Source organism: Meriones unguiculatus, chromosome 17 (genome assembly GCF_030254825.1).
Source record: "Meriones unguiculatus strain TT.TT164.6M chromosome 17, Bangor_MerUng_6.1, whole genome shotgun sequence".
Lineage (NCBI taxonomy): Eukaryota > Metazoa > Chordata > Mammalia > Rodentia > Muridae > Meriones > Meriones unguiculatus.
In genome coordinates this window covers 73,988,491-74,015,945 of record NC_083364.1, presented here as the reverse complement: position 1 = coordinate 74,015,945, position 27,455 = coordinate 73,988,491, and the positions used below count along the sequence as shown (strand labels likewise).

The window sequence follows — 27,455 nt, the reverse complement described above, 5'->3', positions numbered from 1 at the left end:
CAAACACCTGGTGTAGATGGTCTGTGGATCATGTATAACCGGAATATAGAAGAGCACTTATAAATCCTTCATGACATGATGTTAACAAAATGGTTCGTCTTATCTATGGCACGTATAGTTTTAGTATTTGGTTATTCTAGGAAACATATTTCTCAGAGCACCACATGAAATCATTCTGGTATCATTTTACCTGACTATAGGGAATGTGTGAGTGTCTGGATCTGTCGGAGGTTAAAGATGAGAACAACCAGAAGGGCTGAAGAGAACTGAGGGCAAATGAGTAAAATGTATGAAGTTTATGCATTGAGGACAAAGTAAGCCATCATAGCCAGAGAAATGGAAGATGACAGGGCCATGCTTTCAGTGAAATAGAGGCCGGAAAATGAAAGCAGCTCTGAGGGAGGCTGAGGAGAGAACATTTAGAATTTTGCACCCAACAGAAAGAAGTGAATTGTGTCAAAGGTAGAAATTCAAATGATATTCAATAAGCTTAAACTAGAAATATTCACTTATTTAAAGGAACAAAGCTTAATTCCATCATAAATTCAAAATACACAATCAAATAGTTAAGCAAAAAATTTAAAAAAATGCTCACAGTTAACTCTAGCTGTGCCAGCACTAAGTTGGAGTCAGATTATACTTGAATTATTTGATTGAATTATCAAACAAAAGAAAATTTTAAAAATTCAGAGAATTTTGAGGCTGGTCAGTGGCAGCCTGATGACAATGATTTGACAAAAATCTTCAAGTGAAATTGTGGGCCTTCTACTTCCTAGTAATGTTTTTTTTTTTTTTTTTTTTTTTTTTTTTTTTTTTTTTAATTATTCCATGAAGCTTTTGGGCCATAGGCTCTGGAAAAAAATCTCTTGTATTTCACAAAAAAATTGTCATGAATCGCAGTAAGTATTATTGACATGCATTGTCTGGTTCAGTCTTCATAATCATATACAGTTCAGCAACTAGAAAGAGAACATCCATTTTTAATAATATTTAAGCTTTTAATTAATGTTAATCATGCCTAAATTTCTTCCTGGGCTAGAACAAGACTTAAAAATGTTTCTTCAGTCATGTAATTTGTAAAATTTGATGGAATTGTCTCCTCATTGCCTAACTATTCTTTTGAGTTCTGAAGAGGAAAAACATTTCTGTCACACCATTTTTATTATTCTGGAAACAAACTACATGTTCCATAACCCACCACATAATTATTACACATAAAAATGTTAATATATAACTGAAATGAATAATATTACAGTCAAGTATATTTTAAATTGTAATTATTGGACATTTATATCCTGATGACATGAGGAAAAAGGTGTCTGCCCCTATCTGCAGAATCACTCTGAACCTGAGCGTCACAGATGACAGCATAACACGGAGAAAAGATGCCATGAATTTGCATATCCATACATTAGAGTCACCCTTGAGAAATACTGGCCACACAACTTAATTCATCTGTTTTAAGTCTTCTTCCATCTAGACTAAAAATTCAAACCCTTCTACTGCTTGAATAGTTCATGGTTCTCTCAATTTCTCTGTCTCCTAAGGACATACTGGCTTTGGATACACTCTCATAAACATGAGAAGCACATCATCTCCCTCTCTCTGTTTGCACAAAGTGTGCACATGTTCATGTTGCTGTGTATGCGTGTTAAGTGTGGAGGTTAAAGGTCAATTTTTAGTGTCTTCTTTCCATGTGCTTCACTTTTTTGAGGCGGGATCTCTCACCGGGTCTACAGCTTATCGATTCAACTAGACTGTCTGCCATCATAGGTCCTTCAGTTTCTGCCCATCCAGCCCTGCCTGCAGTTACAGATACCCACTGTTATGCCTGAGTTTTCACCTGGGTGTTAGGAACTTAACTCACGTCTTGTTTGTTAGTAAGCACTTTAGCCAGGAGTACTTTTCAGACCTCAACTTAGTCCAAGCTTGGTATTCAACTCTGCATCTACTGTGCCAGCAGCATGGAACATGGTTCTCACTGATATAACAAGCACAGTCCTTCAATCTTTGAAGACTTGTTACTTTGTTCATTGAATGATTAAATATGTATATTTAGGGCACATTTGACATATGAGGACTTTTACTTATGAGGACTGCCAGAATATTTTGAGTTTCTTATAAACTGAAAAATGACAGCATATCTAACACTCTATAAAATTTGATTTCAATACATCAAGATTGTTTTTAATAGGAAGAAAAGAAACTTCTGCTTTCTGGTTGACCGAAGAGGATGGAATCTTTTGATTGAACATAAATAGAAAGTGTTTCATATTCTTCTACTTGTAGACATTTTCATCATGCAAGTGCACATGTCATTACACAAATGTGATTGTAAAATATGCTGACACTGTCCTTAATTCTTAAATTGTGATACAACTTTTACAGGTGTTTTCTAAGCATGATCCAAAATGACATTAAGGACCAGCAGGCACTGCTGATTTGCTCACACTAGACCTTTGTGTAGCAAAGTAACCTCATAAGGGTTTAATTTATTGGGTTCACATTTACCCATGGTTTCATATTTAATTGCTTATTCAGAAAAGTTTGCTGTGTGTTAATCAGTTTTTCAAATTATGTTATTAAAGGTAAATTTACTTGAAAATACATTAAATATGACTTTTCAAACTATTAATTTAGAAAAATATTACAACCATCTAAAGTAAACTCACACTGTTTGTATTATTTCCTACTTGAAGAAAATGTCAAAATAAGACTCCCTGCACTCTGCTCAAAGTTTGGCTATGAGTCTCAGCATCTGCTTCGATCCTCTGCTGAGTAGTCTTTCAGAGGATATCTGTGGTAGGCTCCAGTCCTACTCATTTTCTTCAGCTGCTTCCAGTGTCTATCCTGTTTGCCTTCTGAATGAGAATTAAGCATCCTCCTGAGGGTTCTTCTTGCTGTTTAGCTTCTTTAGGTTTGTAAATTTTAGTATGTTTATTCTATATTACATGGCTAATATCTGCTTATAAGTGAGGGTATACCATGAGTTCTCTTTCTGGTTCTGTGTTACCTCACTCATTGTGGTCTTTTCTAGTTTTATCCATCTGCCTGCAAATTTCATGATTTCCTTGGATAAAAGGTCAATAAGGGGTAAAAAATTAAAAAAAAAATTAAAAGTCAAAATATTTTTACGAATTTCCTGAGAAGTACTATTACAGATATAATACCTTCTAGCTTTCTCTCTCTCTCTCTCTCTCTCTCTCTCTCTCTCTCTCTCTCTCTCTCTCTCTGTGTGTGTGTGTGTGTGTGTGTGTGTGACTGTCTGTCTCCCTTTTAAACACACACACAAACATAAACACAGGCACACAAACACTTCAGAAGGAGCATTTGAGACGTACTAATAGCAGGGCTGTGGAAATTCCTAAGAATCACTTGTATTAAAACTAGCCCCAAATTTCCAAGATTAGTGTTGGAGCCTGTTCGTCTATTTACTCATTAAGCAAGACATTATTTATTAAGAGCCTGCCTCTGCATTGAGATGCTATATTAAATTTTAATGTGAATTTGGTGCATTAAGCTAAAAATATATGAATTGATATTTAGGCTTCTGGTTTCAAAAAGCAAATGATGTTCACTGTCATAGGAGTTTAGGTACAATTTGTGATTGGATCTGCTTCTCTGCTCGTCAAATTAATAAAATATAAGGGAAAAACCCTAAATATTTTGGGGCTTCTGAATATCTCATGCATGATTTCAGGTGAAGAAGACAAAGATAGACATCCTCTGGAGTTTGAAGGATTTTAATAAATTAAGTACCTAAAACTTACTCTCATGTACATATATTTGTAAACCTAAGCACGGAGCTGACAGTGATGAATTCACTGATGTACTTTATAACCATCAACGTCAAGGAAAGGACTTGACAGTAATACAGGTATAATGCCAGGAAAACCAAAATATCTTCAATGATTTCTAGCACATAAACTGAAAAATGAATTATATAGCAATAAAATAAAGTGAATTTTTTGGCAAAGATAGACCATGGGAAATTTTCTGATATTTTTCAAAATTTAATGCTGGTATTTATGAGCTCTTTAAGTGCCTTTTCAAAGTACCTTTCAGACAGAAAGAATGCTCTGCACTTATATAAACATGTCATGTATGTATGCACAGATACAATAAGTTTTGCTTATTCATCCACTAAACTATTCTTATCAGATACATTTTGATTTATTTGAAATTTTATGTATAAATTCAATTTAACTGCGGTTTTATATTGAATTCAAAAATATAATTCTCATGACACAAAAATCATTACTTTCCTCAGAATACTTTCCTCACAATACTTGTTGTGTGTATGTTGATTATAGAAAATAAACATAAATACCGCGCTTGTTTGATTTGCCTTGGATGATTTTTGTAACATAGGAGGAATTGGTTATTTAATTAAAGATAATTTTCCAAGTATATTGCCTCACTTCCCTTTATTTAAAGGTCATAATAAACACATATCTGTACTCTTTCCTTATAATATTTAAGTTACACTCTCGAGTTGAGCACCGAGATGGATATCAGCTGAGAAATATTTGGTCAGGGGTTGTTTTCTTTTTATGGGTAGAAGGGTATGGATATGCGCTTGCAATAGGTACAGAAGTATTTTAAAAGGAAAGTAAAATTTAAACTTGATCTCAGTACCAACGGTAAGATTTATAACTGCCACAGTCTGATTTACCAGTGTCTGAACATTTTTGTGTCAAATCTTTACAATATTGTGAATCTCCATGATTTGTGCAGCAGAACAGAGAGATTATTGCAAACTCACAACACACAAAAAAGGTTGTGTTTGGCCTTGGGATACCTGTGTCATGGTCATTTGCTCCGATAGCTTTCCATTGATAAAATGGTTTTGAAAAATATTGGCAGTTTCATAGCTGTTCTCTTGTCAAATGTGTTAGGGTTAGAGTAGCGTGAAGTTTTCTCTATTTGTACACTGCTTTACACGGGGCAGTGGCTCTGATGATGATTTTCATGATGTATTTATAGAAGGTATTTTTTGGCTGCAAACAATTCTGTTGTGGAGTTCTTGATTCTCCTGACCACAGACTTTATTCAGATTACAAAGCTGCCCTTAGGACCTCTTCCTCTGTATTTTTCAGGGTAAGGGCTCTCCAAAAATGTCTATGCTTATTGCTTGCTCTCTCCCAATCCACTTTTCAATCAAGCATTTTTAGGGTGGTTTACTGACACTACATTCCTTTCTTTGTATCACATATTTTATTCAGATGAGGAACCTGTTTTAGCAAGGTTAGACATTTTAGTATTAAAAATTTCATGGCATTTTTTCCTCGTGGCAAACTAAGGGTGAATCAAAACGGTACTACGTTTGAGACTGCTTAGCATTATCTTACATCAGCTAAATGGCACTGAGCTGACATGTGGCATAAAAGTTTTAATGACGAGGGTGTTAAACAGACTCAAGGGAATAAATACAGCTACTTTGGCAGGGACTGTGGACAAATTATAGTGGTGATAGAGTCAACACCTTTCTGAGGCCTGCTATTCTCTTTCATCACACTATCCAAAACTAACTGAGTGCTTGCACATAAAATTTTTACCACTCCTGTGGTGTAAAAACTATTTCCAATGGCTCTTAGTAGGGAATTCCTAAGTACCAGAGAACTGCAAAATTATAAATGATTTTGAAAATAAAGGTTCTAAAAATACCTTATATTCCTAGGTATATATATATATATATGTATATATATTCTATCAAAAAGGAAGCTTCTATTAATTCAAATGCCAGGTTTTTAAATCAAAATCATTTGGAAAATAGTAGTCAACTAACAACATAAACTACACAGTCCAACTTGCTGGACCACGAATGTACAAGGAAAGCAAAACATGGAACCACTGTACAGACTCCCCACTCAGTCAACTTCAAATAGCTGCACAAATTCACCATTTTAAAATTATACTGAGGTCTTCTTAACCCAGATAGTTAAAAATATCTTCCTAGAATAACTGATTCATCTCTCTCTAAGAAGAAAGCCACAATAAATGCCACATTTACTGCATACAATGCTTCAACCCTTCATACTGTGGAGCCCATTAGATTTTTCGCCTTTCCGTAACACTTGTACACATTTAAGGGCTATCACTTTTTTTTAATATCAAAATAGAACCAAAGTTGTTGTCATTTTCCCTGTTTGAAGCCCTGTGTCTGCAGAGTTTGAACCTTTAAGTATGGGAGCTTTGAGAATGGATTACCTGGGAAATTGCTTTTCTATTCGTGTGTATGACAGCTGACTTCAGCTGTTTTCTTAAGCACCTACAGAACAGCTGAGTGCTTTCTGCTGGTCCTTAGATTTGAAGCTAAAGGAATTGGAATGTTTGTGATCAAGGAATTTCCTCTTTTCACACTGCTGGAGCTTTCTGTTGTTGACCTATGTGGCACAGTGATCTTCTATAACTCCTGTCCATTCTTCACATGGTGCAGATATTAACATGACTATATCCACCACACAAAAGGAAATGCAAAACAGATAAATTCCAGATCCAAGCATCAGCCTTAGCTGACAGGAAAGTGTTTATCTATGATCTAGTATTTGTAAATTCATCCTCGGACAACAGTCACAGGATTCTAGAGATACATAATAAAACAAAGTTGACTTTAGTTCCTGAGAATGCATAACTGTTTTGCTGAAGGTACTCATATTCTGGCAGAAGTTAAATCCAGTTTTCTAAACATCGAATTGCCAGAGGGAGATAGAAAGACCTGGAGGGGACAGAAACTCCACAAGCAGAACAATAAAGCCAAAATATCTGGGCCTAGGGGGGCCTGCAGAAACCAATACTCCAACTAAGGACCATACATGGAGATGACCTACACCCCCTGTTCAAATGAAGCCCAATGGCTGCTCAGTGTCCAAGTGGGTTCCCAGTTAGAGAAACAGGGGCTGTCTCTGACATTAACTCAATGGCAGGCTCTCTGATCACCTCTCCCTGGCCATGGCAGAGGGGATGAGGGGGTGAAACCTTCCCAGACCACAGAGGAAGACAATGCAGCCAGTCCTGATGAGACCTGATAGGGTAGAGTCAGATGGAAGGGGAGGAGGACCTCCCCTATCAGTGAACTAAGGGAGGGGCATAGAGGGAGAAGAGGCTCGGTGGTTGGGACTGGGAGCAGACAAGGGAGGGGGCTGCAAAGTAAATACAAAGTGAATAAAGGGTAATAAATAAATGTATAAATAAAAAAAACATTAGAAAAAAAACAAAAGAAAAAGAAAAGGAAATGCAGGAAGCACAAATCTGTGCTGTTGCAGAGCCACAATTTCATAGTTTGCAGTCCACATGCTTATTATGCTTATTAAAATTTTAGTTTCTGTTTTATTGTCATGTTTTTGTATGTGGGCACTTGTTTGGCATGGCATATCTGGGGCCAGAGGATAATTTTCTGGAGTAATTTCTCTTTGTAGCACTGGATCTAGGCATTGAACCAAGAAGTTTAGGCTAGTGAAGCAAGATTATATCCGTAGTGTTATGTTGCCAGTCCATGGTAGGTTATGGTCATTTAATGGATCAAAGAAAAAAATGGAATTATCATTGTCTTGCACATGTTATATTTATTCATGGTATGAAATGGTAACATTTTAAGTGCAACACGTTTTCCGATTTATTGCTCAAATGAAACTATCATCTTTTATTTCATTTCTGTAAACTTATAAAAGCAGATGGAGGACACTAAGGAGAAAGGTCCTTCTACACCCAGCAGGACTGACACATATTTGCACTCACGGACACTGAGGCAGCACGAAGAGGACCTGCACAGATCTGAACTCGATGGGGTGTTAGACCTGAAAAGAGAGGTGGGCACACGCCTATTTCTAACCCAGAAGTACCTTCCCTTGTTAAAGGGGAGATTGGTTTTCTCCAATGTCGTCTCACTGGAGAAACAAACTACTCTAAAAGGTAGGTCATACCTCAGCAGTAGATGCCAACAGCAAACATGCTTAAAGCTATCTTTGGAGGTTTATTGTGTCATAATGTCATGTAAGGATTTATTTATTTATTATTATTATTTTACTGTAATTTACTTTTATGGTCTTCATTCATTTTACCTACAGGTTTTAGCATATATGTTATAGCTTCCGTTTTTTGTTTTGTTTTATTTTTATGGAATCCCTGAATGTGTGAATGAGTGAGTCTCTGGGTCTGTACCTGTTTCTTGTGTGTTGTCTTGGCTCTTTTCCTTCTGTTTGATTCATCCTCTTATGATATATTTTTAAAAACTCTTATTTTGTTTTAATATTATTGCTTAGATTTCTGCTTCTTTAATTTTTTTAATTTTAAAAATTTTAATTATTATTATTATTTATTACAATTTATTCACTTTGTGTTGCGGCTGTGGCCCCTCCCTCGTCTCCTCCCAACTCCACCTTTCCTTCCTTTTCTCCTCTTATGCCCTTCCCTAGTTCACTGATAGGGGAGGTCTTCCTCCCCTTGCATCTGACCCTAGCCTATTAGGTCTCATCAGGACTGGTTGCACTGTCTTCCTTTGTGTCCTGGTAAGTCTGCACCCCCTCAGGGGGAGGTGATCAGAGAGCCAGCCACTGAGTTCATGCCAGAGAAAGCCCCTGCTCCCTTACTAGGGAAGTCGCTTGAAGAATGAGGCTATGGGCTACATCTAAGCAGGAGTTTTAGGTTCTCTCCTTGGTTGGGGTATTGGTCTCTGCAGGGCCCATTTTTTAATTTTTTTAATTTTTGGCTCCATTGGTCTCCTTTTGGAGCTCCTGTCCCCTCCAGGTATTTCTATCTCCTCCTTCTTTCATAAAATCCCATGCATTCTGCCCAAAGTTTGGCTATGAGTCTCAACCTCTGCTTTGATATCTTGATCAGTACAGTCTTTCAGAGGCCCTCTGTGGAAGGTTCCCGTCCTGTTCCCTGTCTTCTCCTGCTTCTGACGTCTGTCACATTTGCTCTTCTGAATGAGGATTGCGCATCTTCCCTAGGGTTTTGTCTATGGCCATACCACCCTGAATGGGCCAGATCTTGCCTATTTCTTTTCTAATGAGACAGAAAGGGGACAGATCTGATTTGGAGTGGACAAGGGGAGGAACTTGGAGGAGTAAAAGGAGGAGTAAAAATTGGATTCAGAATATACTGTATGAAAATTATTTCTTCAGTAAAGAAAAATGTGGGAAGCTTGAATGACTGTGTAAGTTGCTTGTAACTTTGCTGTGGACTGATCGAATTATATATTTCTTTCAACTACTGAACATAGTATGTCTTTCTTAAAGATATTTCTAAAAATCATGAAATGTGCTTGGTTGAGAAATAAAACAAAGAATAATGAATAAAATAATTTTTTTTCTATGAAAGAGAAAATGATTTATCCAAATGCCCCAGGTTTTAAAACTTGGGTACTGAAAAATCAATGAGTTGTTTCAGAGCACTGCTGTATGGGTATTACTTAGTATACATTTTTGTTAATGAAGAGGTCAGGGTGAAACACAATTAGGGAAAGTGTAATTAATACTAAGTAACATTTCAAAGCTTTGAAAACTTAATTGTACAGAATGTTGGAACATCTCTCAAAGAGACCCTCTGAGTTTCTATAATACTCAAAACAACACTGTATTCTTTATTTTGTGTCTCACAGAAGAATAGGAACAGATAGCTAAAGATAAACATGGAAAGTTCATTTTGAACTGACAACCAGGGAGCTTGCATGGATCTGTGCTAGGTCCATATGTTATGGTTGTGTAGATTGGTGCTTTTGTGGGACTCTAAACAGGAGTGGGGTATGTCTCTGCCTTATTTGCCTGCTCTTGGGACCCTTTTGCTCCTGCTTGGTTGTTTTGCACTGCCCTGATATAGGAGTTTGTGCCTAGTCTTTTTGTATCTTCTTATCCCATGTTTGGTTGTTCTCACTTAGATGCCTACTCTTTTCTGAAAGAAGAAAGGGGAGGTAGCATGGGGACTGGGAGAAGGGGAGGGAGGAGAGGCTCTAGAGGTATAGCTGTAAAAATCAGAGTATAATGGAGAAAAGTGAAATCAAATCCATTTTCCCTAACACATAAAGTTCATGTTATACTTTGAATTTCTATAGTTAAAAAAGAAAAAAAGTAGGTCTCATAGAATATTATTGTCTTCCTGAGAGGAGTGAAGATTTGGTATCTTAAGGGCACACATACTGTGTGTGTGCGTGCGTGTGATGTACTTCACAGGCAGGTTCTGTATGTATATGTTGCGTGTACATGTGTTGTATTCTTGGGCACATTCCTGCGAACAGCGCAGGCATGTAGAATCTTGAGCAGGCCATCAGATGTCATCCTTTGTTACTGTCGGCCTTACAGCTCCGAGACAGTGTCTCTCCGTGTACTGAGGCTGGTCATTTAGGCTTGGCTGGCTGACAACAAGTTACCAGGACCTGTCCACCTCTGCACCTGCCATGCTGGAGTCTCAGCCCCCTTTGCATGTAGACACCGGGATTCAAATCTAGATCTTCATCTCGCATAAAAAAGCGACCTAGACATTCTTGGGGGAACCAAGATGGTGGCGCCGGGAAAACAGCATGTCTGAGCAGCAGGACAGCACTTTCCGTGCAGAGACCAGGAGACTGAACTCGGGGCCCTGAAACTACATCAATCGTGTTTCCCAGGTGAGGGGAGGCTCCCACGGCGGGGGAATCGGTCGGGTCCACTCACAGCTACCCAGCCAGAACCCGGAAGAAATCCCGGGTAACGCGGGCTTTGGGTCTCCGGGCTGGAGCCGCAAGCGGGCGGGTCCCAGCCACTTTCCTAGGCTGATCCGTGGGCACAAGGGTACCTGAGACTGGGAGTCCCAGTCGCGGGAGGGACCCCACGGGGAAGCAGGGTTGCGGGTCTGATCGCAGGTCACCCAGTCTCTCCCCGGAAAGTCTCTGCCACCATCACAGCCGAGCTCCTGCCGCGCAGAGAGCTTTGCGCTCAACTCAGTGGTACAGACAAGCTGTGCGCCCCAGTACAACAGGGACTGGGAACCCCTGTCCAGAGAGGACCCCACAGAGAAGGAAGAAACGTGCTGCTGGGGTCACCTAGGGAAAGTCTAGCAGACTGCAGATTGCAAACAGACAGAACTGAGTGCCCCAAGACACCAGAGCAGTACTCACCCGCCACAGATTACCGCAGCTGATCACTAAATTTACAGCAAGAAACCCAGAAGGAGGGCAGCTGCCCCCAGGACTTCTCCCGGTGAGAGGAGAGCCCTCTCGACTAATCAGGACCACAGTTACCACCCAGGTCTCTAGGCCTGTGGTGAGCTGTAGCAACGCCTGAAAAACAGCGGACATCCAGGGACTATATCCAAAAAGCTGGGAAGGCTTCCTTCAGGAAAAAACATCTTCCTGCCAAAGAGATTCTCTCCACTACAAGAGTCCGGAACAACCAGAAACTAAATTCAAACAACTAAGATAGCCCAATGGGTAGAGGACAGCGTAAAAGTTCAACCAACAAAAGCCAGAGCATTATGGCATCTCCAGAACCCAGTTATCCAGGGGCAAATAGCCCTAGACACCCCAGCATAAATGAAATTCAAGGAGACGACCTAACATCTATGCTCAAGAAGATGATAACAGAGGAAACAAATAAAATACGAAAAGAAATAGAAGAAGCTGAAGCCAAAAAGTATGTGGCCTTTAGAGAGGAAATGTTTAAATCACTGAATGAAATAAAAGAAACAGTGGATTGTTCAAACAAACAGCTGAAGGAATTGATGGAAAAACATGAAAATACAGTCAGACAGGGGAAGGAAACCAACAAAATAGCTCAAGACCTGAAGATAGAATTGGAAAAATTAAAAAAAACACAAATTGAAGAAATTGTGGAGAGAAAGAACTTAGGGAAGAAAGCAGGAACTACAGAGGTTAGCATAACCAATAGGCTACAAGAAATGGAAGAAAGAATCTCAGGTGTGGAAGATACAATGGAAGAAATAGATGTATCTGTCAAAGATAATGATAAATCTAAAAAATTCCTGACACAGACAGTCCAAGAAATTCAAGACAACATAAAAAGACAAAACCTAAGAATAATAGGAATAGAGGAAAAAGAAGATTCCCTGCACCAAGGCCCAGAAAATATTTTCAACAAAATCATTGAAGAAAATTTCCCCAACTTAAAGGAGAGGCCAATAAGAATACAAGAGGCCTATAGAACACCCAATAAATTATACCAGAAAAGAAAATCCTCCCGTCGCATAATAATCAAAACTGTAAGTATAGAGAACAAAGAAAAAATACTAAAAGCTGCAAGAGAAAAAGGCCAAGTAACATATAATGGCAAACCCATTAGAATCACACCTGACTTTTCAACAGAGACTATGAAAGCCAGAAGGGCCTGGACAGATATCATGCAGACCCTAAGAGAACACAAATGTCAGCCCAGGCTACTATACCCTGCAAAACTCTCAGTCCTCATACATGGAGAAAACAAGATATTCAATGACAAAAACAAATTTCAACAATACCTACAAACAAATCCAGCATTACAGAAGACACTGGAAGGGAAAATACAACCCAAGAAAGCTAGCTACATTCAAGAAAACACAGGAAATAAATAACCTCACTTCAGTAAAACAAAAAGCAACCAAGCACACAACCATATGACCACAGCCAACATCAAATTCAAAGGATCTAACAGCCAATGGTCATTGCTCTCTCTCAATATCAATGGACTTAATTCTCCAATAAAAAGACACAGACTAACAGAATGGATGCGTAAACAAAACCCAGCAATCTGTTGTATACAAGAAACACACCTAAGTCACAAACATAGACATTACCTGAGGGTAAAGGGATGGAAGACGGCTTTTCAAGCAAATGGACCCAAGAAGCAAGCAGGAGTAGCCATTCTAATATCTGATAAAATAGTCTTTCAACCAAAATTAATCAAAAGAGATGGGGAAGGACACTTCATACTCATCAAGGGAAAATTCCACCAAGAAGACATCACAATCCTGAACATCTATGCCCCAAATACAAGGGCACCCACCTTTGTGAAAGAAACATTGATAAAACTTAAACCACATATAGATCCCCACACACTAATAGTGGGAGACTTCAACACCCCACTCTCAACAAAGGACAGGTCAACAAAACAGAAATTAAACAAAGAAACAATATCTCTAACAGAGGTCATGAATCAAATGGACCTAACAGACATTTACAGAACCTTACACCCAAACACAAAATAATTTACCTTCTTTTGAGCACCTCATGGAACCTTCTCCAAAATAGACCACATAGTTGGTCACAAAGCAAGCCTCAACAAATACAGGAAGATTGAAATAATCCCTTGTATCCTGTCAGATCACCATGGAATAAAGCTGGATCTCAGTAACAACAGAAATAGCAAAAAGCCTACACATACATGGAAACTGAACAACTTGCTACTAAATGACAGCTGGGTCAGGGAAGAAATAAAGAAAGAAATTAAAGTCTTTCTAGAAATCAATGAAAATGAAGACACAACATACCCAACCTTGTGGGACACAATGAAAGCAGTGCTAAGAGGAAAGTTCATAGCATTAAGTGCCTTCAAGAAGAAATTTGAGACAGCGCATTCAAGCAACTTAATGGCTCACTTAAAAACCCTAGAAAAAGAAGAAGCAGACACACCAAGAAGGAGCAGACGGCTGGAAATAATCAAACTCAGGGATGAAATTAATCAATTAGAAACAAATAAAACAATTCAAAGAATCAATGAAAGCAAGAGCTGGTTCTTTGAGAAAATCAACAAGATCGACAAACCCTTAGCCAGGCTAACTAAAAGGCAGCGAGACACCATCCAAATCAACAAAATCAGAAATGAAAAGGGGGACATAACTACAGACACTGAGGAAATCCAAGCAATCATTAGGACTTACTTCAAAAGTCTATATGGAACAAAATTTGAAAATTTAAATGAAATGGACAATTTTCTTGATCGATTCCACTTACCAAAGCTAAATCAGGACCAGGTAAATAAATTAAATAATCCTATATCCCCCAAGGAAATAGAAGCAGTCATCGAAAGTCTCCCATCCAAAAAAAGCCCAGGACCTGATGGTTTCAGCGCAGAATTCTATCAGACATTCAAAGAAGAGCTAACACCAATTCTCTTCAAACTATTCCACAAAATAGAAACAGAAGGAACATTACCAAACTCATTCTATGAAGCCACAGTCACCTTGGTACCTAAACCTCACAAAGACTCAACAAAGAAAGAGAATTTCAGGACAATCTCCCTTATGAACATTGATGCAAAAATACTCAACAAAATACTCACAAACCGAATACAAGAACACATCAAAGATATCATCCACCATGACCAAGTAGGCTTCATCCCAGGTATGCAGGGATGGTTCAATATACGGAAATCCATCAATGTGATCCACCATATTAACAAACTGAAAGAAAAAAACCACATGATAATCTCCCTAGATGCTGAAAAAGCCTTTGACAAAATCCAACATCCATTCATGTTTAAAGTATTGGAGAGATCAGGGATACAAGGCACATATCTAAAGGCGATATACAGCAAACCTATAGCCAACATCAAACTGAATGGAGAGAAACTTAAAGCAATCCCACTGAAATCAGGGACAAGACAAGGCTGCCCACTCTCTCCATATCTCTTCAACATAGTGCTGGAAGTCCTTGCTAGAGCAATAAGACAGTTGAAGGAGATCAAGGGGATACAAATTGGAAAGGAAGAAGTCAAATTATCACTATTTGCAGATGATATGATAGTATATGTGAGTGACCCCAAAAACTCTACCAGGGAACTCCTACAGCTGATAAACACCTTCAGCAAAGTGGCCGGATACAAAATTAACTCAAAAAAATCAGTAGCCCTCCTGTATACAAAAGACAAAAGGACTGAGAAAGAAATTAGGGAAACCACACCCTTCACAATAGCCACAAATGGCATAAGGTACCTCGGAGTAACCCTAACCAAGGAAGTCAAAGACTTGTATGAAAAAAATTTCAAATCTCTGAAGAAAGAACTAGAAGAAGATATGAGAAGATGGAAAGATCTCCCATGCTCATGGCTTGGTAGGATTAACATAGTAAAAATGGCCATCTTACCAAAAGCAATGTACAGATTCAATGCAATGCCCATCAAATTACCAACACAATTCTTTACAGACTTGGAAAGAAAAATTCTCAACTTCATATGGAATAACAAGAAACCCAGAATTGCTAAAACAATCCTCTACAATAAAAGATCTTCTGGAGGTATCTCCATCCCTGATCTTAAGTTGTACTATAGAGCAACAGTTTTAAAAACTGCATGGTACTGGCATAGAAACAGAATGGTGGATCAATGGAACCGAACAGAGGACCCAGAAATAAACCCACACACTTATGGACACCTGATATTTGACAAAGATGCCAAAACCATTCAATGGAAAAAAGATAGCATCTTCAATAAATGGTGCTGGTCTAACTGGATGTCTACATGTAGAAAAATGAAAATAGATCCATACTTATCACCCTGCACAAAACTGAAGTCCAAGTGGATCAAAGACCTCAACATAAAATCAGACACATTAAATTGGCTTGAAATAAAAGTGGAAAATACCCTAGAACTCATTGGTACAGGGGAAAACTTCCTGAACAGAACTCCAACAGCACAGGCTCTAAGAGCAACAATTAATAAATGGGACCTTATGAAACTGAATAGCTTCTGCAAAGCAAAGGACACCATCATCAAAACAAAGCGACCTCCTACAGATTGGGAAAGAATCTTCACCAACCCTTTATCTGACAGAGGACTCATATCAAGTATATATAAAGAACTAGAGAAGCTGAAAAGCAGCAATCCAAGTAACCCACTTAAAAATGGGGAACAGAGCTAAACAGAGAATTCTCTGTAGAGGAATACCAAATGGCAGAGAAGCACTTAAAGAAATGCTCAACCTCACTAGCCATTAGGGAAATGTAAATCAAAACAACCCTGAGATTTCACCTTACACCCATGAGAATGGCCAAGATAAAAAACTCAAGACACAACACATGCTGGAGAGGTTGTGGAGAAAGAGGAACCCTCCTCCATTGCTGGTGAGAATGTAAACTGGTACAACCACTCTGGAAATCAATCTGGCGTTTTCTCAGACAACTAGGAATAGTGCTTCCTATTTCAGCCATACCACTCCTAGGCATATATCCAAAAGAGGCTCAAGCACACAAAAAGGAAATTTGCTCAACCATGTTTGTAGCAGCTTTATTTGTAATAGCCAGAAGCTGGAAACAACCCAGCTGCCCCTCAACTGAAGAATGGATGCAGAAAATGTGGTACATCTACACAATGGAATATTACTCAGCAATGAAAAATAAGGAAATCATGAAATTTGCAGGGAAATGGTGGGATCTGGAAAGGATCATCCTGAGTGAGTTGTCCCAGAAGCAAAAAGACACACATGGTATATACTCACTCATATAGACATACAACATAGGACAAACCCACTAAAACCTGTGCATCTAAAGAAACTAAGCAAGAGAGAGGACCCTAACTAAAATGTCCAATCCCCATCCGGAAAGGCAAAGAGGATGGACATCAGAAGAATAAGAAAACAGGAAACAACCTAGGAACCTACCACAGAGGGCCTCTGAAAGCCTCTGCCCTACAGACTATCAAAGCAGATGCTCAGCCTGATGGGCAACTGTTGGGCACAGTGAATGGAATTTTATGTAAGAACTGGGAAATAGTAAGAGCTGGAGAGGACAGGGTCTCCACAAGGAGAGCAACAGAACAAGAAAATTTGAACACAGGGAACTTCCCAGAGACTCATCCTCCAACCAAGGACTATTCATAGAGATAACCCAGAACCCCTGCACAGATGTAGCCCAGGGCAGTTCAGAGTCCAAATGGGTTACATAGTAATGTGAAGAGGGACTGCCTCTGACATGAACTGACTGGCCTGCTCTTTAGTCACCTCCTCCTGAGGCAGAGCAGCCTTACTTGGCCATAGTAGAGGACAATGCAGCCACTTTTGATGTGAACTGATGGACTAAGATCAGAAAGGAGAGGAGAACCTGGCCTATCAGTGGACTTGGGGAGTGGCATGCATGCAGAGGGAGGAGGGAGGGTGGGATTGGGAGGGGAGGGAGGGGCTTATGGGGGGATGCAGAATGAATAATGTGTAATGGATAAAAAATTAAAAAAAAGGAAAAAAATAATTTAAGAACCTTAAATGACTTTCAAAATTGGAGGAAAACATGGAGTTAGTCTATTTACATGGAGCACGTCTCGCCCCTGGGGGCAATGGTCTCCTGAACCTACTCAGACCTCGGACACCACCACTCCTAGTTCTAGAACTGATGCAGGATGTTCCAACGAAGGGGTTAAGGCTTCTCATAATATTTCCTATAAGCCCACAGCTGTTTGTTTATATCCCCATTTTTATTCATTATTAGCCATATAGAGCCAAGTAATTGTGGTAATGATACTTGCTTTTTTGCCCAATGCTGGAATGCTAGTGAATTTAGGTATGCCCTGGTTATTCGCATGCCTCGCTGGGTGCCTGTGCCCGTTGATGCCCCTCACACTATGACTCTCTTCAGACAGAAAAGGGATCTTGGAACTACAGCCGCCATTGTTACTGCCATCTCATTGGCAGCTGTTGGAGCTACCACTGGGGCATTAGCCATGAGTCATACTGGGCAGACTTCTCAGACCCTGAATAATCATTTAGCCAATGTAGCTCATGCCTTAGTTGTACAAAAAGGAATTAATGCTCAACTAAAAGGAAGCTTGATGGTGTTCAATCAGAGGATTGACCTCGTGCAGGAGCAAATTGATACCCTATGGCAAATCGCTCAACTTGGCTGTCAATGAAAGTATGCTGGACTTTGTGTCACTAGCATACAACATGAGAATTTTCCCTGTGCTGCAAATCTGTCTAAACAATTGTCTAGCTATATTTTAGGTAATTGGACTGGAGAATTCGATACTACAATGGAGCAGCTGAGAGTGGCCATTGTCACGGTAAATTCTACCAGAGTGGACGCAGGACTAGCCACAGGATTATCATCATGGATTGCTGCAGCCATGAATCATCTGAAGGAATGGGCGGGCATGGGAGCGTTAGCAGGCCTTCTGGTGTTGGTCTCCTTGGTTTGCCTGTGGTATATATGCAAGATTAGAATCTCACAACAGCGTAATGCAGCCATGACCATTCAGGCCTTTACAGACATTGAAGCAGGACAGTCTCCTCAAGCATGGTTGGCTACCATAAAAAGCTAAAATGTTACGGTCAGGATGTGAGGCTAAGCACTGCACTCAGGGTCAGCCACTTTGGACCCAGAGAAGAGCATGTCTGATTGCATGCGGGTTGATGCCCCAGGTCCCGCCTCTGAGAAAAAGGTATTGGACGGGTCTGATGCTCTTTGGGTGGATGACACCTAAATGAACATCGGTACAAAGTCCCAATTTATTTCTAATATCAGAGATCAGACCTCTACTCTTGCTTGATGCGTCCAAAACAAAAAGGGGGAACTGTAGAGAGCTGTGTAATGCCGCGCCTGAAAGATGGAGCTGGTTTCTGCCTTCCACCTTCCTGATGGTGAGTGCTCTCTGTCACAAACAACTCCACATTTGGCTAAGGCTGTGGATCTGGCTTGCTTCCATGTATGTGGACCTATCTGCATTGATCACGTGGCATGCTGAGGTTGGCTACCCAGAGGCTATTTAAAGTGGGCTGGCTTTACCCAGGGTCAGATGATTGTTCAAGGTTCCTGAATAAACTGCATTGAAAAAAAAATAAAAAAATAAAAAAAAGAGATTTACATTCTGATCCACAGTCAACAGGTAGAGAGAGGGGGGAGGAGACATAGAATGGAGGAACTGGGTCTGGTATGGGCTTTTGAAATCTCATGGCCTATCCCCAGTGATGTACCTCCTCCAGCAAAGCCACACCAAGTCCTTCCCAAATAACTCCAGTAACTGGAGACAAACATGCAAACATATGAGCCTCCAGGGCCATTCTCATTCAAGCATCACAATAAGGGATTGTCCACTGTGTTGGCTTGTGAGCATGTCTATGGAGTGTTGTCTTAGTTTAATTGATTGATGTCAGAAGACTCAGTCCACTGTGGGAGGCACTCTTCCCTAGCCAGTGCTTCCTGAATTGTGTAAGAGTGCAGCAACAGAGCTGAATGCAAGCAAGCAAGGAAGCAAGCAACTCTGTATGCATTTGTTTTGCTTGAGTGTGGGTATGGTGTTCTAGCTTCTTCAAGCTGCTGCTACTGTGACTTCCCTACAATGATGGATTTCAACTTGGAATTGTGACCTAAAATAAAAAAAAAAAAAAAAGCGACCTAACCACAGAGCCACCTTCTTAGTTCCCAAATTTTTACTTGTTTAAATTATTTTTTTTCTATTACTACTAGAATTTAATAACTATCCAATCAGCTGTCTTATTACACTTTACATATGTATATAATATGCTTTGATTATCTTCAAACTCCAATTATAGCATCTTGCTCTCACTTTCATGGTTCTCTTTTCCCGACCTCCAAGCCCTCCTGTCACTGTTCCATAGTTTTACTGCTTTCTTTTTTAATTTTAGGTTCTATGTGTGTGTGTGTGTGTGTGTGTGTGTGTGTGCACATTCACAGATGCATGCATGTGTGTATACGCATTGGTGCACGTGTGTGCACACATGTGTGTTTCTCTGTGCATGAGCATGTGCACAAGTTTCAGTACCCTTGTAGCCTAGAAGCATCTGGCCTCATTGTACAGGGAGTTATGGTGGGCAGGATATTGAGCCCTGGTTCTCAGAAAGGTCAGTATGTGCTGAGCCCTCTCTCTCCAACCCCAAAGTTCAGAGAAAAATAAGGTTAATGCTTCTGTTATTTATTAAAAGGTGCTTAAAATTTCCTGATTAATAGTATAAGCCAGGCCTACTTTCCTTTTTTATTATTCGTACTTTTCATTTCCATAAAAATTTGCCTTTTCATCTGTAAATTTAATAGAGAGAGGAGACACAGAATCAGCAAAATATTTCTGAAAGTCTGAAGTATAGAACAGAGTAGCATGTGGACATATATGTGTTTGTGTGTGAGTGTTTGTGTGTGTGTGTAAGTGTTTGTGTGTGTGTATATAAAACTGAAAATAAGTTCTTCTCTTATATAATACATCCTGACTCCTGTCATACATCCAATGCACATCCCATCTGTCTTTCTAAGTGAGGATTGATTATCTTACCCTGTGTCCGCTTTCTCGTTTATCTTCTTTAGGTGTATAGATTTCATTATGTTTATCATATCTTGTAGGTCTATATAAGTGAGTATATACCATGTTTGCCTTTCTCCTTTTGGGATACTTCACTCAGAATGATCTTTTCTAGATCCCTCAATTTGCCTGCAAATTTCATGATTTCCTTGTTTTTGATTGCTGAGTAGTATTCCATTGTATAAAAGTACCACAATTTCTGTATCCTTTCCTCTGTTGATGGACATCTGGGTTGTTTCCAGGTTCTGGCTATTACAAATAAAGCTGCTACAAACATGGTTGAGCAAATGTCCTTGTTGTGTATTTGAGCAAATTTTGGGTATATATCTAGCAGTGGTATACCTGGGTTTTAAGGAAGTACTATTCCTAATTGTCTGAGAAAGTGTCATATTGACTTCCAAAGTGGTTGTACCAGTTTACATTCCCACCAGCAATGGAGGAGGGTTCCCCTTTCTCCACAACCTCTCCAGCATGTGTTGTCACTTGAGTTTTTGATCTTGGCCATTCTGATGGGGGTAAGGTGAAATCTCAGGGTTGTTTTGATTTGCATTTCCTTAATGGCTAATGAGGTTGAGAAACAAATCCAAAAGGAAGAGGTCAAAGTGTCACTATTCGCAGATGTTATGATAGTATACATGAGCGACCCCAAAAATTCAACCAGAGAACTCCTTCAGCTGATAATCACCTTCAGTAAAATGGCAGGATACAAAATCAACTCAAAAAATCAGAAGCCCTCCTGTATACCAAAGACAAAAGGGCCAAGAAAGAAATCAGGGAAACAACAGCCTTCACAACAGCCACTAATAACATAAAGTACCAAACAAGTGAAAGACCTGTTTGAGAAAAACTTCAAGTCTCTGAATAAAGAAATTGAAGATCTCAGGAGATGGAAAGATCTCCCGTGCTAATGGATTGGTAGGATTAACATTGTGAAAATGGCCATCCTGCCAAAAGCAATCTACAGATTCAACGCAATTCCCATCAAAATACCAACTCAATTCTTTACAGACCTTGAAAAAAAGATTCTCAGCTTCATACGGAGAAACAAAAAACCCAGAATCTCCAAAACGATACTGTGCAACAACAGATTATCTGGAGGTATCTCCATCCCCGATCTCAAGCTGTACTACAGGGCAATAGTAATAAAAACTGCATGGTATTGGCATAGAAACAGAAAGGAGGATCAATGGATCCGAATATAAGACCGAGAAATAAACTCACACACCTAAGAATACTTGATTTTTGACAAAGAAGCCAAACCATTCAATGGAAAAAAGACAGCATATTCAACAAATGGTGCTGGTCCAACTGGATGTCTACATGCAGAAAAATGAAAATAGATCCATATTTATCACCCTGCACAAAACGAAAGTCCACATGGATCAAAGACCTCAATGTAAAACCAGATACTCTAAATCAGTTAGAAGAAAAAGTGGGGAATAGCCTAGAACTCATTGGCACAGGAGACAACTTCCTGAACAGAACACCAACAGCACAAGATCTAAGCGCAACAATCAATAAATAGGACCTCATGAAACTGAAAAGCTTCTGTAAAGCAAAGGACTCCATCATCACAACAAAACGACTGCCTACAGATTGGGAAAGAATCTTCACCAACCCTTTATCTGACAGAGGGCTAATATCCAGTATATATAAAGAACTAAAGAAGCTGAAAAGCAACAAACCAAGTAATCCAATTAAAAAATGGGGAACAGAGCTAAACAGAAAATTCTCGATAGAGGAATATCGAATGGCAGAGAAACACTTAAAAAATGTTTAGTTTTAATGTAAGCTTAAATATGCTTAAAGTTTTAAATATTCATTACATATAATCTCAATGCTTGATAAGTTAAACTGTATTTTGTTTTATACATTATTCAGTCAATAAATATTCACTGAATGAATATATTTTGTGTCATTTTTAAAGATAGTGAAAGAAAAAAGTAGATTTCTTTGAGCTTACTGGTGATGAGATGAAATTATGATTAAATGAATGATATAAAATTAGCTAGTAGTTTCATTTGCTACTAGCATAATTAATAGATAGAGAAAATTTGGTGTAGCTGTTTTTAAACCAAGGAGGCCTTTATGATTTCTTATTGCTTAAAATCATATGCACCACAATTCTGTCATTTTATTATTTATTTATTATTATTATTTATTCTGTCTTCTTATGCCCTGTTTTGTTGTTATCACTGGGAGGCCTGCTCTTTTCTGAAAGAAAACAGGGAAACAGTAGATATATATGGAAGAAAGGGGAGGTGGTATGGGAACTGGGAGGAGGGGAGGAAAGGGAGGCTCTAGTCAGCATGTATTATATGAGAACATAACGTAAACAAAGAAAGGATGAAAGAAAAACAAAGAAAGAAAGATTTGAGAAACAAGGAAATGCTGGTGGGGAGAGAGGACAATGCTGAGATCATTGTTGGTAAAGCTGCGGGGAATAAGAGGCTTTGGCGTGTTCAGTTCAAATGAAGACAACCCCATGCCCAAGCTCCCCAGGCTTAGTGAATATTACAGATGAGGTTGTAGACAGAGTCAGATGTTAGGGAAGATTGTGCAAAAGCTTATTTCTTGCACATGTTCTTATGAACTCACAGCAATGATGGTTGCATCTATAAGACATCAACTACATCAAGAAACATTTTTGTAGCGGAAATTTTTATTTTCTGTAGCCTAGGCTGGCTTTTAATTTGCACGCAGCACCACTCTATGTTTCATGCCACCATTTTTAAAGGCTTGCTTCTCTCTGAAAGTAAAGCTCTACAAAATCAATTATTGTTATCTGAGTTTCTATATTTTATATTTGAAATGTTTTGTTGTATTGAATGTTCTTTTGAATATCATTGTACATTAATATTAGATCTAAGATAATATCATATTCAATAATGTTACATAGTAAAGATAATTGCATCTACTTCTGAAACTGATACTCCAACCAAGGACCATGCATGAGAGATAACCTAGAACACCTGCTCATGATGTAGGACATGGCAGCTCAGTCTCTAAGCAGGTTCCCTAGTAATGGGCACAGAGACTGTTGCTGACATGAACTCAATGGCTGGCTCTTTGATCACCTTCCCCTGAGGGGAGAGCAGCCTTACCAAGTCACAGAGGAGGACAACGCAGCCAGTCCAGATAAGACCTGCTAGGCTAGGGTAAGATGGAAGGGGAGGAGGACCTCCTCAATCAGTGGACTTGGAGAGGGGCATGGGAGGAGAAGAGAGAAGGAGGGTGGGAGTGAGAGCATATGAGGGAAGGGACTACATATGGGATACAAAGTGAATAAACTGTAATTAATATAAAAATTAAAATTAAAAAAACATACTGAGAGACAGAGGATACTGAAATGTGTGGCATTCTGGTGACTAATGGAGGAGAAATTTAATTTTCATTATTGGTATTATAGAATTCTATGAATATGATTAAAATCTGATGTATTTAGTACTCAGGGCTTTATCTATATTAAAATTTAACTTTCAAAATAAAAAAGTAAAAATAAAAAATAAATCAATTAATTAAAAAAAAGAAAAAAATAATAATTCTCTTACTTCTGAATGTCTTCCTGCATTCCTCAGCTATTCTTGCCTGTACTCTTCTGTTCATGAACATGTTTTATTTCTCGATTGCTATTTCCTGGTAGCTCACTTAGGATGCAACTGTAATAGATTTTGTTGTTTTTTTTGCATTAGAGACTACCAAACCACATTTTTTTGGACATTTTTACACTTTATTTACCTCTATAGAAATCGAGTCATTTATAACCATGACCTTGAATGTTTAGATTAAGAATAATTGTTTGATTAATTTCTCTTCATTTTGGCACTCATCCATCTTAATACTTTCCCACCATATTAACTTATATATATATATTGTCTGAAAAGCAGCAGTAAATTCAAATGTGTGTCTCCTGTGAGGGACGTTTATATCTGTTCAATCAGAAAGAGGACCTTGGAAGTACCTTCTTTATGCATTTCCATTTGAACATCCAGAACAGATTCACTTGAGAATGTTAGTTGTGGCCTCAGAGGCGATAGAGGGGCTGCAATGTGTTCCCTCTTGGATCAGTTATACATGGAGGGAAATTTGTGCAACCAGAAAGCACTGGCATCTTTGTCTATGCAGTCACACACAAGCTGAAACCCAACCTTTGTACCTGGGGACCTTCCCTGAGCAACTCACAAGTTTAGGTGTCAGTATGATGCTGATCTTCATTGTCAAGTCAACGGACTTAGATTCCCCCTTTGCATGCTTGTGAGGGTGTTACCCTCTCTGAGTGTGGGTAACATCATCCTACCCAGGCTGGAGTTATATACTTAAGGAGACGAGTAGCTGAACATCAGAATTCAATGTCTTTGGCTTCCTGTCTTCAGTCCTAGTGTGACCAAAACAGTCTCATCATTCTACTACCGTGGACATGTTCAGCCTTCCCTCCCTTTGATGAATGTACCATCCTAAATCAGGAGCCAAGCTGAATCTGCCTTCCCTTAGATTTCCAGATGTCCAGCATTTGGTTACTACAGGAAGAAAAATGAATAATACAATCGGTTTCCTCATCTTCAAGTGCAAGGTGCCATGTCTACACTGGGAATCATGGATTTCTAAAACCATCATGAAGGATATTATGAAACCATTATGAACAATGTGGCTAAATAAGTAATATTATCAATTATATAAGCTGAAATGATTAAATTTGAGGTTTAGATGATGAATAACTCTTAAGAATCCTGAGTTTGGAGACAAATGGCTCTCTTGTTCTTTTTCAATGAATAATAAGTTTTATAACTTCACACTAGAGATACTGAGGCCACATGTGCATCTAGAAAATGACTGCTCAGGATGGGAAGCTTTTTTATTTTTGTATCATGAACTTTTTAAATTAAAGTTTTATTTTTTATATTAATTACATTTTATTCACTTTGTATCCCAACTGTAGCCTCCTCCCTCATTCCCTCCCAATCTCATCCTCTCTCCCTCATCTCCTCCCATGCCCCTCTCCAAGTCTACACAGAAGGACATTGCAGGTAGTCCTGATGAGACCTGAGAAGCTAGGGACAGATGGAAAGGGAGGAGGACCTCCCCTATCAGTGGATGAGAAGCTTTTTACAGTTTTTGGTTACATAAATATATGCGCTATATCTCTGCCTTTTTCTAGAAAAAGAAATCAAAAGAAAAAGAATAAAACAGAAAAAGACAATGATTCGGTGAGGATTGAAAGCTGAGAAATTTATATGAAAATACTGCAAGTTGATTCTACGATGTCTCTAGCTTGTTCTGCTTACACTTCCCATTGGTCTGACTCCCAATGCTTTCTACCTTCAAGTCAGGTCAGTATGGCAGAACAAAGCATGGACAAGCACAAGGACCAGATATATCTGGGTCCAGGGGTCTTTTCTGAGACTGTTTCTCTAACCAAGGACCATGCATGGATATAACCTAGAACCCCTGCCTAAATATAGCCCATCGCAGCTCAGTATCCAAGGGGGATCCCTACTTAGGGGAACAGGGACTGTCTCAGATATGAACTCAATGGCTGGCTCTTTGACCCCCCCCCCAGGGAGGAGCAGCCTTGCTATGCCACAGAAGAGGACATTGTAGCCAGCCCTGAAGAGATCTGATAAGCTAGGATCAGATGGAAGGGGAGGAGGACCTCCCCCATCCGCGGACTTAGAGAGGGGCAGGAAGGAGATGAGGGAGGGATGGTGGGATTGGGAGGGGGCTACAGCTGGGATACAAAGTAAATAAACTGTAATTAATATAAAAAAATGATAAATAAAAAAAATAAAAAAAGTTGTCTTTCAGAGGACCCTCTGTAGTAGGCTCTCATCCTGTTTCCTCTCTTCCACCTCTTCTGGTGTCTATCTTGTTTGCCATTCTGAATGATATTTAAACATCCTCCCTAGGTCCTCCTTAGCATTTAGCTTCTTTAGGTCTAGATTTCAGTATGGGCTGCCTCTTTCATGAACTTGGTTAACTCTTTTTGATCATTTGCCTCTGGTGATGTGGCCTTGCCAGGCCACAGAGGAAGAGGATCCAGGCAGTCCTGATGAGACCTTGATAGGCTAGCGTCAGGTGACAGAGGAGGAGAACTCCCCCTTCAGTGGACTAGGGGAAAGGGATAGGGGAGAAGAGGGAGGGGGCTTCAATCAGGATATATAATGAATAAATTGTAAAACTAAACAAAGTTGCAATATGAGCAATTAGCTTCCCAGTTATTGTGAATGTGGAGAAGTCTCAATTTAAAAAGTTACTAACATACACCTTTTGAGCATTAATATTCAAAAGGAAATTTCCCTTTTCCTTGCAAGTTCTTAGATCCATTTCTATATCTGCCTTTTGAAGACAGATATAAAAGTAGGAACTGTGAAGTTATACTTCAAATCTTGGTAAGAAGTGCCTAAACATTCATATGTTCACAGGTAAATGTATTTGTTCATATGTGTGCAAGCACAAACACACATACCCACATTCACACATAGAGTATATATCTCATAGAGTATATGTCCTATATACCATATATGTCCTATATACTGTATGAGATAATAAAAAAAAAAAGCTATTGGTCATTTGGACTCAATAGTGCAGAAGTAAACATCAAATCCATTTCTTCCCTTTCACACTAAAAATAGCTTCATATCTACAGCATATAATAGTACTTTCAGTAATGTATAAACACAGAAACAGACTTCGTGGTCAAGTAGTGAAAAGATTGCACATCCATAAGGAAAGAATCAATAGGCTGATCCTAGAGTGTAAAATGTTTACCAACCCCCAATTATGAAGTATCAACTTTTAGTTATTAAATTAAAGTTCTTATGTTTACTATTTCTAAGTTTCCTTTCCTTCCAGCCTCAGACCAAAGTGCTTAGGCACCAATGATTCTTTTATTACATAGTTAGTGTTTTGGATTCCACACAAATACTTGTAACCCCTTTGCAGTTCATATAAGGATGGCAATTATAAAACAGGCTGAGGACCTATCAGTCTTAAGTCTTTCCAAGTGCTGGAAACTGTAAGAGTTAAAAGACAAAACAAAAGCCAAACAGAACTCTTTGTAATGAGAACCGGAACAATTTTGCCACAGTGTAGCACTTAGCAGGTGGAGCCCGTTTATTCCGCATGCATATTTAATGTGTAAAATTATTTCTACATCCTAAAACAACCTCTTGAAATGCTGTGGACTAAAAACAAGTCAGACCAGATACATTTCTCAATACAAAGAAGGAAGAAATGAGCCAACAGTAAAATAATCTGGCT

The 27,455-nt window shown here is 39.0% G+C and overlaps 1 protein-coding gene across 6 annotated transcripts in view; it reads right to left on the bottom strand.

Moving 5' to 3' along the window:
• Robo1 (roundabout guidance receptor 1) overlaps nt 1-27,455 on the bottom strand; it is a 1,064,494-nt gene that overhangs the window by 724,115 nt on the left and 312,924 nt on the right. The window lies entirely within an intron of this gene.